Source organism: Puma concolor, chromosome B2 (assembly GCF_028749965.1).
Source record: "Puma concolor isolate L17-30 chromosome B2, mPumCon1.1.hap2, whole genome shotgun sequence".
NCBI classification, from domain to species: domain Eukaryota; kingdom Metazoa; phylum Chordata; class Mammalia; order Carnivora; family Felidae; genus Puma; species Puma concolor.
Window position 1 is genome coordinate 18,596,376 of NC_141671.1, and position 14,167 is coordinate 18,610,542.

A 14,167-nucleotide genomic window follows, 5' to 3' on the forward strand; every position below is an offset into this window, starting at 1 on the left:
TCTTTAAAAAGGCATGAAGATCTTGTTTTACTGCAACAATTTTGGTTGACCTTCCAATACCCGTTTGGGCGAACATCCTGGGCCGAACTACTTAAGCAGTGGGGAAGGAAAGGCTACTGGGGGAGCGTTTAGCCGACCCCCTCTGAATCTCAACGCCCAAGCATGGATCTCCCATCAGGATGACCCGAGATGAAAGCCTTGGGTGGCGCTTCTCGCCAATCCCAGGCCCATTTGCACTTCTGGGCATCCCTTCCCCCCTCCCTCCCTCCTCCTCCTCCTCCCCTCTTTGTAAAAATGCGCTCTGACTTTTCTGGGCGGGGGCGGGGAGACTGGCTGGGCTGGGCTGGGGGGGGGGGGGGGGGCTTCGCAGATAGTTGATATTCCGGGTCCAGCAGCTCTCCGCGCTCTCATTCTCTAAGCTCAGCCGGGGGGAAGTGTCGCCCCGGGCCAAACATATGCTTCTTTCCAGCGCGCTAATCCACCTTCAGCGTGGAGGCATAATTGCTCGAGTGTCCATGGATTCGCGGCGCTTTGTCCCTCGCTGGCTCCCATCAGCCCTGGCACACGCCATTTCAATCAAATCTTTTCAGAAAACTGTCTCCTTTTATCAAGTCCCAGCCCCTGCGAACGACGGGAGCATTTAACCAAACACCCTGCGTGTTCCGCCCTTCTCCCTGGGCCCTGGCGGAGCAGGGAGCTGCGATTATTGCAACAACTTTTCATTGAGTTCGGCCTCAGAGAAGACGGAGAGGAGAGGGAGAGGCGAAGAGAGAGGGAGAGACGGACAGACGGAGAGAAAACAACGTCAGCATCCCAGACCTAAACGGGTTTTATTCTAAAACCCTGGTGTCAGGTGTATTGGAAAGGAAAGGGTCAGAGGTCACCCTCAAAGAGAAAACATGTTTCATCTCAGTTGTTTTTTTTTTTTTTCTTCCTTTGGAATTACAGAAATTGACTGGCTCTGTGGAGTGCTGGGGCAGTGTAGTGGGAGAAAAACACAGCAAAAATGGGCAGATAACAGGGAAGGACCCTGTCTGAAGGACATTACGGGTAGTCCTTTTATCAAAAAACTCCGACAAAAAAGATCCCTGATGCTGCTTCCCTTGTACATACCCCATATCTCTTTTGTTGCCGGTGACAGGCACAGCTAAAGTTGAATCTGAAGATCTCTGCCTTATGATAATACCCTCTTGGTAAATAACGGAAGTCCTACACGCTCCGGATTTAATAGTTCGACTGGATTTCTAGCTTCAGGAGAAAAAGCTTTCATTGATTAGGAGAAAAAGAGAGAATGACAGAGTGGAAAGATGAACTCTAGAGAAGACCTTAGAAGCAGAGATACAAAATATTTTTGATGCTGTGGGGGGGGAGGGAATGAAGCCAAATGCAAAAGACGAAGCTTGAGGTTTGATTTTGTGTAGCAATTATTATGCAAATATACACCAACAGTAGACACTGTAGTTCTATTATAGGAACACAGCTTTGTGGCTTGTTTCTAAAATGAGAACGTCAGAGTAATTGAACAGTTTTCTTCAAATCTCACTCACCCTACATTGAGAGGGATTTCAGGGACTTAGGTATTTTCCTTTTGCAACAATTTATTTCATGATGATCAAGGAGGAGAAAGGCAACACAAATGGGCTTGCTGCATATTTTATGGTCTTCAAATGCAGTGGGCTTCAGGGCATGATACACCATGGGGCTCTCTGGTTTTTCCCTTTACTCTGCACAAGCCCAGGCTATGAAGTGCTCGAAAAGGGATGTGTTCTTCCCACTCATAGGGACGCGTCAACGCTGGTCCCACTAGCCCTGATCCACATCTGGAGTCAAATGAAACCCTTGAGGTCTCCTGGACGAGCCGGATTTGCTGTTGATGTCAAGGTCCAGGTGTTTACGTTGTCAGACCTCCGCGACCACAGTTTTAATAGGTGACTGGAAATGTTCCTGCCTTAACTCCCCTAAAAAGTTCAGGCTGTTGGGAAGGGAAGTGATAGGATTTGGGGGAGAAGGCTGCTCTACTCATCCTGGAAAGTGGAAAGCGAAATACATCTTTTAGCTAAGTAGCTTTGTATCTTGAGTGCAAGAAATTACTCTGTATGGTTATATCAAACACTAAAGTATGGTTAGAATCCTTCAGAACCTAAACCATGAGGATTGGGGTGGTGGGGGGGGGTAGAGAGAGAGAGACAATAAGGCATTTTTAAGTTCTTATTCATTTGCTTCTGTTATGATCTTTTTGTAATTATACAACAAAGGAATACAGTAACATCAAGACCTTCTCGGACCCTCTTGTCACCCCTGCAGTAAGATTGGAGGATGGGAAGGGAATTCAGAAGGAATCTTGGGGAGGAGAAAGAAGTTAAATACTACAGACCAGGATGTCAAGGACTGGGAGAACCCTCTCATGGTGCTCAGCAAGCATTATTGTTGCATATTCGATTTCTCACACGCACACTCTCAACAGCCAGTTGAACAGAAGGACCCAAGTTCAAGGAAGGGAACTGTTTTTTGGAATATCAGGGAACATGGGAGTGATGAGTCCTACCTTGGAGGATATTTCTGCAAGCCAAAAGGGTCTTGGGAATCCCCCATGCAGTTTGGAGGCTGGGAATTGAGTGGGTTTCCTCTCTTGCATCATGAGACATAAAGTGGTGGCTCCAGCTTCCAGGGTTGGCTGAAACGAGGTGGCAGTGGGGAAGGCCATTCTGATGGTGAACTCCAGGGGCCTTCTAACCATCCCTGGGACTGTGCCTATAAAAGCTTCAGGAACAGAATAGAGGAAAGTTTGGAGGAGGAAAATCTAAAATTCAATCAGCCTGTTGATAGACCAGTCTTAAAGAGGGTTTTCTTCTTCTTTTTCTTTCTTTTTTTTTTACATGACATTTATTGTCACATTGGTTTCCATACAACAGCCAGTGCTCATCCCAACAGGTGCCCTCCTCAACGCCCATCACCCACTTTCCCCTCCCTCCCACCCCCATCAACCCTCAGTTTGTTCTCAGTATTTAAAAGTCTCTATGGTTTTTCTTTGTCAAACACTCAAAGAGATATTCTCCCCAACCCCCGCCTGCACCGCCGTCTAACTCTGTTACAAGGTTGAGCAGCAGCTTGCTGGGAAGCCAGGGGGAGGGCTGGCACGGATGTCTGCACCGGCCTGGCCCCTACAGCAACGTGGCTTACCTGCATGTTGCCGAAGGAACCTTTGGCTCCCCAGAACAAGCCTGGAGCCGAGAGAGCAGGGGGGTGCTTCAGAGAATCTTGGAGCTGGAAAGTCCCTTGCTGTCCTCTCTAGTATAACTCCCAGCCACATCAAGAGAATCAAGTCACTGGTCGGTGGCCATGCAATGCTAGAGCTACTTGGGAAAACGGTCTCAGTGGGTATTAGTTTGGAGAAAGCTCTTCCAAGGAGAGGAATCTAGAAAGAAACAAAAGTTCAGGGAATCCTCTTGAATTTCCCTCCCACCCCATCTTCTTCATGCTCTCTCCCCACTGAGCATTTTGGCTGAACTTAGTGTTTCTTTGTATTTCCCTCTTTTGCTGAGAAAACCTTAAGAACCTTCTACTAGGCTTAGATTTAACCACAACCCTTACAGAATCTGGCTTATGAAAACCAGACTTCTCTAAGAGACGGGTCTTCTGGCAACAATTAGTCTGACTTTTCTTTAACAAAATTCTTTGTAATGCCATTCAGAAAACGGGTGGGTAGGACTTTTGTGGCAGGGAGTGTGTATGTGTGTGGGTGGGTATGGGAGGGGATCCTTGGGGTGGGGGATGGTGTTACAGAAGGCCAATTTGTATGACTTGGTGGGGTAAGAAAATCCCAATGTTAACACATTAAATTTGGAAGCTGTGAAATATTTAATTAGTGCACGGGTTGGGATCCTATTAAAACTGGCTCTATTTCTGAAGACTGTCCTGAAAATCTGTTTGCTCCTTTCCTCTGTGCAGAGTATATAAAACTCTCTTCTTGCCATCTCTCTTTGCTACTGAACTACTTCAGTTTGCCAAAGTGATATGTCTTTGAAAGCAGGACTGCCTGGAACGGGCCACGAAAGCTCCAATTCGCAAATACCCGAAAGTAGGGGATTCCAATGGGTGGACGCGCCCGAGGAGTGAGGACATGTGGAGAGGCAAGGAACAATAGTCTGTTACCATCCCAGCAGTGACTTCTCTGCTTCTGACTCATGGGCAGCAACACAGTCCTGGATGTGGCCTCCCACTGCCCTCCTCCCCTACCTGTATTTAAAAGTCCAATCCGACAACACATACAACAAACAAGAGACCTATTCATTGAAGTCTGCAAAGGCACCTTCTTCTCCTCCTTATGCAAATACTAAATTGAATCAACTGACTATAGCATTCATGCCATTGCTGAAATATGATAGAAAAAAAAAAAGTGGAGTATTCCAAGGAAATTGATTCCAACAGTTCGTTTGCAGTGGGGTGGATGTCTGTGTGTCTGAGGTGGAGACACAAATACATCTTGTTAAAATTGTGGCTGCCCTTCTGAGAAGCAGCCTACAGTTTTAGATACCCCGCCCCTTCCAACTCTTCTAGGGAGCTAAGAATTTGAGCCCTTTAACAGGCAAGACGGAAAATTTGGGGCAGCTGTCCCTTGGGGGGGGCGGGGGTGAGAGGGCCCCTCTCTGAACTCCTTCTGGTCCTGGTTTCCCTGCCTTTGGCTGGGCAAGAGGTCCGGAGGGCCAGTTGAATTGAAGGTCTATCTCAAGAGGGGAAAGAGGTCAGCTCCTGCCTCCAGTCCTGGCCTAGAGGAAGGAAGGATGTGGAGACCCCCCCCCCCCCCCCCCCCTCCCCGAGAACGCTCTGGTCCGAGAACACAAGCTCTCCTGACCCTTCGGACTTGGGTCGCAGGGACCTTCTTGCGGCTCTCAGGAGAACTTGGGCTTGTTCCCCCAAACCTAGGAACACCCTAGAGGAGAAAGTCTAGCCCCACTCCCCCACACACCCCCGCCGGAGTCGCTAACTTCTCGAACTTCAGACAACCATCCATGCTCGCCGTACCTCAGTTTCCCCTAAATGTGGCGACAAACGCAGGAAGTTTGAGGGGACTGGGAGCACTTGTTCTGCGGGAAATCAAAGTAGGGGCAGGCACAAGGAAAGGGATCAGCCTTTCTCCTAGTCCAAGGCAGTGTTCTCCGGGGCGCGGGACCTTGGGCAGAGCCCCGGTAACCCTACCCCAGCCCAGAACAATAAGGGCAAAAGACACAACGCTTGCCCTCCGCCACCAACTCCATCTTTAGCAATGCAAAAAAAAAAAAAAAAAAAAAATCCAATCTTTTTGAACACCCAATACATCATTTCAATAAGAATGACTTCACTTTAATAAAGATTTAATACGTTAAATCTGTCTTTGTCGCTGATCGATGCTTCTTTGTCTCGAAAACGATTTGGGTTTCACTGATCAAGAATTCTGGGGGAAATGCTGTAACTCCGAGTCGGGGGGTTATTATTATTGTTTGAGAACACTTCCCGAGGAGGAAAAAAAAAAAAAACCCGCGTGCGCACTGACGCACACGCGCGCTCTCACACTCAGGCCCGCTTGCTTTTTCTCCCCGGGCTCTCCAGCTTGGAAAGCCAGCAAGCTGTCCAGAGCTGCCCGGGACGAGGGGGGAAGGGGCGCGCCGGGAGGGGCGGGGAGGGGAGGGAGGGAGGGGAGGGGAGGCGCCGGCCGGGAGGGGTAGGGTGCGGAGCGCAGCGTCTGCCAGAGAATCATTTGCCCTGAATCACAAATTTTCACGGCTTAAAAAGAAAAGGTAAAGCTAATGTCTGGCTCAATTAATAAACATGGTAATTTCACACCCGGAGAAGGACATAATTTCATCCGAGCGCTATCTGCGCCATCACAAAGGGTCAGGGCGCAGCTGCGGCGAACCCGGGTCATTACGGAGTCGCCGAGCGGCTCCCGCGCCCCGGCCCAGCGCGCGCCTCGAGGCGAAGGATGGCTGCGGGCGAGGCCGGGGCTTCCCCCGATAAAGGACTTACCCACCGTGCGGGAAATGGAGCCGCTTTCAGACGGGGAGTAATCAGCTCGCAGACGTAGAGCCCGCCACGGTCCCCCTCCCTCCCCTCCCCTCCCCCCCCCCCCACGGCCATTTACTTTTTAAAAATGAGAGATAAAACAGGCGAACACCCTCTCGCTCTCATCGCTTGTCTTTTCCTCTTCCCTTCTAATGTCCTTTCACAATAAAACCACGACCTGTATGATACAGATACGCGCATACATATTTTTACTTATTTATTTATCTTTAGAGGTTGTTTTTGATCCGCTGTCAATAGAAACCTATTGTATCTGTAAATTTCAGGACAGTTGTAGTTGATAAATTTCTGGTGTCAAGATTGGGGGCCAGGAGCTGGGAGACAAGATATTAGCTTCAATCTCATAATCTCTTAATCACATTACACTTTAAGTGAGCATGTGTAATTTCACCCATCAATGATTTATTTAAGCATTTGGAGCACAATTACTTGTCTCATACACAAATACTGACTGGAGCATTGTTTGCTAGAAAGAAACACTGACATATAGGGGGAAAGAACGCATCTTTTCCGTTTCATTACGTGTCCCACCTCGGAATCAAAATTCATCTGTAATCGAGACCCGCAGGACCCGTCTCCAGAAAGGAAGGGGCCCCAGAGGCAAATTCACCCGAACCACAAGCGGGGGGGTCGGGGAAGGGGGCGCCCCACCCCCACCTCTTTTCTGGGTTTAGATTTTTAAGCAGATCTTCAAAGCTAAAATAAATGCCCATTAAATAGCCGCATGCAAATAGGATGAAGCCGGGCAGCTAAACACACAAAGCCCATCTCACATAAAACAAAAGCATGATTGATGGCAACCCGGATGCTCGTGTGTTTGGGAAAAAAATTATACTTGTCCAGTCTCCCAGGTGTCTAAATTATTGAAGAGCGATGTGCATATTTCAACGGGAAAAGGTGGCCGAGGTTAGGGACCGGCGGTTGGGGCCGCAAGTACCCTGGTGTGGTATATTTGGGTCTGGGGAAGGCCTCCCGTGCAATTTTTAACACATTCTTCTCTGGGTGGCCGAGGAGGCAGCGCTAACCTGACAGCTTTCGGGCAAATGGTTAGAGAAAATGGATCGCTTTCCTGGGCCGGGGACCTCACTTCCCGGGCCTGCGAGCGGCTCTGCAAAGCTGCCCGCTCCGCTCTGCGAGCCCTGCAGGCCGCAGAGGGCGGCGGGCAGGGCCCGGGCGGCGCCGCGGTGGGGCGGTCCCGCGGTGCCCAGCCCAGCCGTGAACTTCCGCCCGCCAAGTGCTTGGGGGCCTTTTCAACCCGGCTCAGCCTAGAGGTCCGACTCTGAGGCCGGGGCCCACGGGGCTCCTTCGGCACTGGAGGCGCTTGCGGCGTCGGTTCTTTGTTCTGGCACTTTCAGGGCCTCCTGAAAGTCGCCCCGTCGGGTGGGGAGACCCGACCAGGCAGGCCTGGCTCAGAGCCGGAGGCACGGTTGCGGGAGTAGTGTTGGAACCCAGCAGCCACTTTGTGTGTGTGTGTGTGTGTGTGTGTGTGCGCGCGGGGGGGGGGGGGGGGGGTTGGGGGTGTTTCATAATGCAGGGCGTGGTAAAACAAATGGGAAATGGTGGGAACTTTCCAATATCTCATTTTAAATGTAGGACGGGAACACCTGAAAATAAGCAAGCTCCCCTCCTTGTCTCTTCGTTCTTTGTCTCTGAACTCTCTCCAAATCAATGTCTCTCTTTTACCCTGTCCTCAACTCTCTAGCCCGTCTGTTTCTGAATCTTCCTTTTCTCCCTCCCTCCCTCCATCGTCGTCCCTCTTTATAAATATGCATATGAGAAAAAAGAGCCTCAGCGATTCCTGCTCTCAGAGAGTGGATCCACAGCGGTGTGGGGCTCAGGTTTAACGGCCTCTTGTCAGCCAGGGAACCCCAGGCGCGCTCTTTTCTTGCTGGGCTGGTGGGGGCGGCGAGAGATAGATGCGTGGGCCCAGGGCCCTCAGCGTGGGGAGCAGTCAGTATTTCCCACGCATCGAGTCCTAACCCCAAACTTGAATCCATTTTGCTGTTCAAGTCAGGCTCGGCGGATTCATAATAGCGACGACAAAGAGTAATTACATATTAGAAAACAAAACAATAATTACACTACCAAGTCGACACATCAGTCAGCGAAGCACAGTCGCCTGGGTTTGAAACAGCAAAGCCCGCGGCGCCGGCGGCTGACTCAGCAAATCGGAAAAGCCCCGGGACCCGCGTCCACACTGGCTGATGCGGAGAATCTGTCCGGAGGCTGAACAGCAGACGCGCTCCAGCCTCTGCCCCAGTCACCTGCTGAAAGGTCTTAGAGGTCATAAGATCTGGTTTGGGAGCCGTCTGGCAGAAAACCATGTCACAAGCACCAAATCAGCGGTTGCTTGGAGAGCTGAGTCTTGTTTTTTGTTTTTTAACCTAGGTGGGCACACAGATTGCGGAGTTTGAACCACTGTTTTACATTTTTACGCTTAGAAGAGAGAAAGGTCGTTCTTACATGTTAGTTTCCCCCAGCACCTGTCACCTGGCTCCTTGGTTACTTTACAGCGCCCTCAGGCCTCGGCGTCTTCGGGTTCCCGCTTTATTCCCCCAAGTGTTAGGGCCACCATGCCCTTTTCACCTCTTCCCCGGCACCCAGAGGCAGGTTGCTGGGACAGAGTGTGTCCCTCACCAAAGCCCATCTACAATCGCTGCCATACCCCCCAGTTCCCTTGGATCAGCCGTCGGGGAGGTTCTTCTTTCCGGCATCGCTCTCCCATGCCTTCTTCGGTGGCTCCGGCACGTCCTCTGGTGGGTCCCGGGGCCCAGGCCCGGAGGGTGGATGCGGGATTGGGGGGCAGGGGGCTGGCGAGTGCAGGCGTCGCCCGCAGCCGGACCGACTCCCGGCCGCCCGCTGCCCACCGAGGCCGGCTCTGCTCGCATTCCGGGCGTGAAAAGAAACACAGTCTTTTCGGGCCTGGAGGCCGTGGCTGGACGATGCAGCTAAGCTTGAAATGTGGGGAAGGGCTTTTAAAAGACTCTATTCGGATCTCTCCTCCCACTTCCCCCCCCCCCCCCCAGGCCTTTCTTCCGGGGCTGGAGCCTGCCTCCCAGGCAAGGGGGCTTGGGTGGGGGGCGCCAGTGCGCCTTTGCCGAGGGTGGTGTCCTAGGGCGAGAGCCGAGCTGGGGACAGTCCTCGCCGGGCGTGGGAATGCCTTGCACAGTCGGCCAGGGACAAAGCCCGGGGGCACCCTTTTAGGCCCCAGGTATGAGTTGCATTCAGGCCGGCGGACCACCCCCTGCCACCCTCCACCCCACCCCGCCCTCAGCCAGGCGACCTCATCCGCAGGCGGGAAAGGAGTCAGACGTGGCCCAGGAGGCAGAAGGGCGTAGGGACCCAGAGCGGGTACGTGGGGCGGGTGAAGTCTGAGAAGCCGGTGGGTAACGCCAGGCGGAAGCGAGCGGGAAGCCCGCGCTCGGTCTAGCGCCCTCTATAGGGCTCATGAGCCCCGCCGACTGTGGACGGTTTTCCTTTCATCCCCCAGGGCTCAGGGAAGGACAAAGGACCTATAAAAAAAAAAAAAAAATCCAACAACAACAAAAAAATATCAGCTTGACCCCCAAAAGAACACTGTTTAATGAGGTGGAAAATTCTTCCACACAAATTGCTTTTTCTACTACTTTATGAGAGTTCATAAATGTTAATGAAATCCAGTTACCAAAAAGTAACATACATCATTGCCGCTGAAGGAAGGCAGAGGAAGGAAGGTGGTAGTTAACGTACAATCATAATTAAAATAACAGCAGCGGCAGCAACAATGCGGCCTATGGCTAATGTGGTTGGAGCCCTAGTCCGGCGATGCACCATTGCATCCGACCTGGGTCGGACGCTGGCGTCTCACGGGACAGGATCAGCTACTATGTAACCGCTGCAGCGCCACAACCAAAAATGTAGGGGTGTGGGAGCTGCTGGATGGGAGTGAGCGGAGACACGAAATGCCCTTCTGTTTCTTTTCTTTGGCAACAGAATGCCTGTTATTGACACGAACGTACTCAACATTCACGCACAAGAGGAGCTCAAAGGAAACGCCTGGAGAGGAGGACAGGTGGCAAGTTCATTGTCTTCTACGACCTGCAGGACGCCATTGCTCCTTCCTTCCTCTCTGCCATGGGACTGTAAGCTCCCAGAGGGGGAGATCTGATTCTGGTATCTCTATCCTCAGCATCCAGCGCCGCATTCGGCACGCAGAAGGTGGTGAATAGGTGTGTGCCGAATAAGGAAATGATTAAATGGACCCGTAACAGAAAGTTAAGTAAGTCAATGGATGATCCACTTGATAACATCTGAAGATGGACCAAGGTGCTCGAGCAGTCAATGTTTGCAATATTCAACAAATATTTCTTTTTAATGGCTTCCTATATACAGGGATAGTTCTTGCCACTGGGGATACTGCAGCCACCAAAACAGGCAAAAATCCCTTCCCTCATGAAGTTTACAGTTTGCTTTGGCTGTTTCGGTAGATGTATTGCTTTACAAGGCTAGGCAAATGGCTCCTTATCTAACTTTGGGAAAATGCTTTAATTCCCACCTTCCAGATCCCTCTTTACTACCTGGAGTTCAGGAGAAGACATTTGAGGTCTGCAGGTGAAAGTCATTATAGAAAGCATATGTTTTTGTTTTCTTCCAGCTTTATCGATAAAGAATTGACAAATACGGGGATGCCTGGGGGCTTAGTTGGTTGAGTGGCCGACTCTTGATTTTGGCTCAGGTCATGGTCCCAGGGTTGTGGGATCGAGCCTCTTGCCAGCTCTGAGCTGATGGTGGAGCCTGCTTAAGATTGTCTCTACCCTCCCTGACTTTCTCCCTCTGCCCCTCCCCCACTCCCTCTCTATCTTTCTCTCGATTAAAAAAAAAAATTGACAAATAAGAATACAACTTGGTATTTTGATATACACACAAATTGTGAAATGACCACCACACTCAAACTAACATACCCATGACCTCACTTTGTGTGTGTGTGACAATATTCAAGATCTACCCTCTCAGCAAATTTCAAGTATATAAAAAGTATTATTAACTGTGATCACCATGCTGTACATTAGGTTCGTTCATCTTTTGTAACTGAAACTTTGTACCCTGTAACTAACATCTCATCATTTCCCTCTACCCCCAGCCCCTGGCAACAACCATTGTATTCTCTGCTTCTGTTAAGTTCAACTATTTTAGATTCCACATATGAGTGAACTCATGCAATATTTGTCTTTCTGTGTCTGGCTTATGTCACTTAGCATAATGTCCTCCAGGTTCATGCATACTGTCACAAATGGCAAGATTTCCTTGTTTTTTAAGGCTGACTAATACTCGTGTGTGTGTGTGTGTGTGTGTGTGTGTGTGTGTGTGTGTGTATGTGTGTGTGTGTACCACATTTTAAAGAATATGTTTTGAAGGAAGATGTTTTATATTTCTTTAATGGGGTCATTTTGTCTTAAGGCTTTATTTCTTCTGAAGGAGAAAAACAGGTTTATTTTTTGTAAATATCTAGGACTATTTGAATATTTTCCTGTTTCCTTTGAGAGCTGCTGAAATCAAGTCATTTTAGCTTTGCATACATTGCTTAATATTTCATGTCTTCCAAATATGAATACTAATACTAATAACTATCATTTTTTTAACTTGTATCTTTTGCCAGTCGCTCAGTGCCTTATAGGTTTACCTCATTCAAACTCTCAACAACTTTTTTAGATAGATGCTATTGTTGGTATTATTTTATTTTATTATTATTTTTTTAATGTTTACTTATTTTTGAGACAGAGGGAGGCAGAGTGTGAGCAGGGGAGGGGCAGAGAGAGAGGGAGACACAGAATCCGAAGCAGGTGCCAGGCTCTGAGTTGTCAGCACAGAGGCCGACGCAAGGATTGAACTCAGGAACCCTGAGATCATGACCTGAGCCAGAGTCAGATGCTTATCTGACTGAGCCACCCAGGCACCCCTATTTTTTTTATTGGAGAGAGCGAGCGAGCGGTGGGGAGGGGTAGAGGGAGAGAGAGAGAATCTTAAGTAGGCTCTATACTCAGCACAGAGCCTGACTCAAAGCTCTATCCCACGACCCTGGGATCATCACCTGAGCGGAAATCAAGAGTCAGATGCTTAACCGATGGGGCCACCCAGGCACTCCAGTGTCTTTATTTTTTAAATGAGGGAACCAGGGAGCCTGGGTGGCTCAGTTGGTTAAGCATCTGACTTCAGCTCAGGTTGCGATCTCCCGGTTTGTGAGTCTGAGCCCCCCTCAGGCTCCCTGCTCTCGGCGAAGAGCCTTCTTCGGATTCTCTGTCCCCCTGTCTCACTGCCCCTCCCTGCGGGCCTGTGCATGCACTCTGTCTCTCTCAAGTATAAATAAACAGTACATAAAATAAAATAAAATAAAATAAAATAAAATAAAATAAAATAAAATGAGGGAACGAAGCTGAAAGAGCCCAAGTGACCTGTCTTAGGCCACCAGTGAGTAACTGCTGATTCGCAGTCTGGAATCCATCCAGGACACTAGAATGGAGAGTGCACCCCCACAAGACTTTCAGTCATTTGCCATCAGCTTTCTTGTCCATAAAAGGCAATGAATGTCGGTCTAGTCTATGTTGTGTACACAGTGTGGTGAAGATAAAATTTGATCCGGGGCACCTGGGGGGCTCCGTGGGTTGAGCATCCGACTTCAGCTCAGGTCGTGATCTCATGGTTCATGAGTTCCAGCCCCACATCGGACTCTGTGCTGACAGCTCGGAGCCTGGAGCCTGCTTTGGATTCTGTCTCTTTCACTCTCTCTCTCTCAAAAATAAATACACATTAAAAAAAGATAAAAGTTGATCCTTATGAAATTGCTCTGTAAACGTAAAATGCTACATGAATATATGGTACTTTATTATTTTAATTAATCAAATCAAATCAAATTTAATTTAAAGATTTTATTTATTTTAATTTTAATTTTTTAAAGATCACACTTTCTTTTTTTTAATTTTTTTAACGTTTATTTATTTTTGAGACAGAGAGAGACAGAGCATGAATGCGGGAGGGTCAGAGAGACAGAGGGAGATACAGAATCCGAAACAGGCTCCACTCTCTGAGCTGTCAGCACAGAGCCTGACGTGGGGCTCGAACTCACTGACTTGAGCCGAAGTCGGATGCTTAACCGACTGAGCCACCCAGGCGCCCCTAAAGATTCAATTTTAAAGTAACCTCTGCACCCAACATGAGGATCGAACATACAACCCAGAGATCAAGAGTCTCATGCTCTACTGACTTAGCCAGGCAGGTGCCTTGGTACTTTTGTTGCTGCTATAGTTGTTGTTGTTGTTATTATTATTATTATGTGCTGTTTCTTATCCATAATAGCTAGTACCTCCGGTAACCTACTCTGCAACAGCCATTAGTGAAATTGATTGAACTTTGGTTGAGCAAATTGGAGATGTGGGTGGCGATGGGTCGGGTGGGAAAGGAGGTAGACGGTGCTGGTTGAATGGGAGAAACACCACTGGCAGGGATTTGGCTCTTCTTGACAAATCTCCCTACATCCTGTGGCACCTCGGGGTCTGGGGGGTGTGGGTGTCTGAGGCCCCCTGGCCACCCAGCATAGTACCTTAGGAATCTCCTCCCTCCTAATTGCAGGGTGCTGTGTTCCGCTTTGCCCAGGCCATTAGCCCTACTGTTGGCCATCACTCTTAGCAGCTAGGCCAAGGACAACAGTGAGAAAGGTGAGGTGTTCATTTTGGTGAGTAAATTTGCCATGCTGCTTCGAGACAACATAATTGCTACTTCCCACGCCTTATTGCGTCTGGTAGAGAAATGGTCACAAAGACATCAAACAAGCATCAGGTCTCTGTCACCGCCTGCTACACCACCTGTCATCCTCCAAAACGTGGGCAAGACCTCGCGGCTGTTTGGAAAACCTTTAGCGCTTTTTCACACTCGTCCCTGGGCTGGGGCAATACCCGGAGATGGTCTTTAATGTTTGAAGCTTGGGTCGGCTGGTCAAGGAAGAAAGAGGCAGAGCGATTAAGGACATACCGGCCCCTTACTTTTTGTAGTATTCAGCCTTTATATCTCATGTTGTCATCTGTTCGTTGACTTATTCAACATTTTTGAGCTGTTTGCTAGGAACAAATTCCACTGAGAA

At 49.3% G+C, this 14,167-nt stretch overlaps 1 long non-coding RNA gene across 1 annotated transcript; it reads right to left on the reverse strand.

The window, feature by feature from the left end:
- Nucleotides 1-1,578: 1,578 nt before the first annotated feature.
- LOC147580775 (uncharacterized) lies at nt 1,579-2,957 on the reverse strand. The gene is made up of 2 exons (XR_015250776.1): nt 2,546-2,957; nt 1,579-2,024 (listed from the first exon to the last, which is right to left on the reverse strand). It is a non-coding gene; the product is annotated as an uncharacterized LOC147580775 (long non-coding RNA).
- Nucleotides 2,958-14,167: the final 11,210 nt, after the last annotated feature.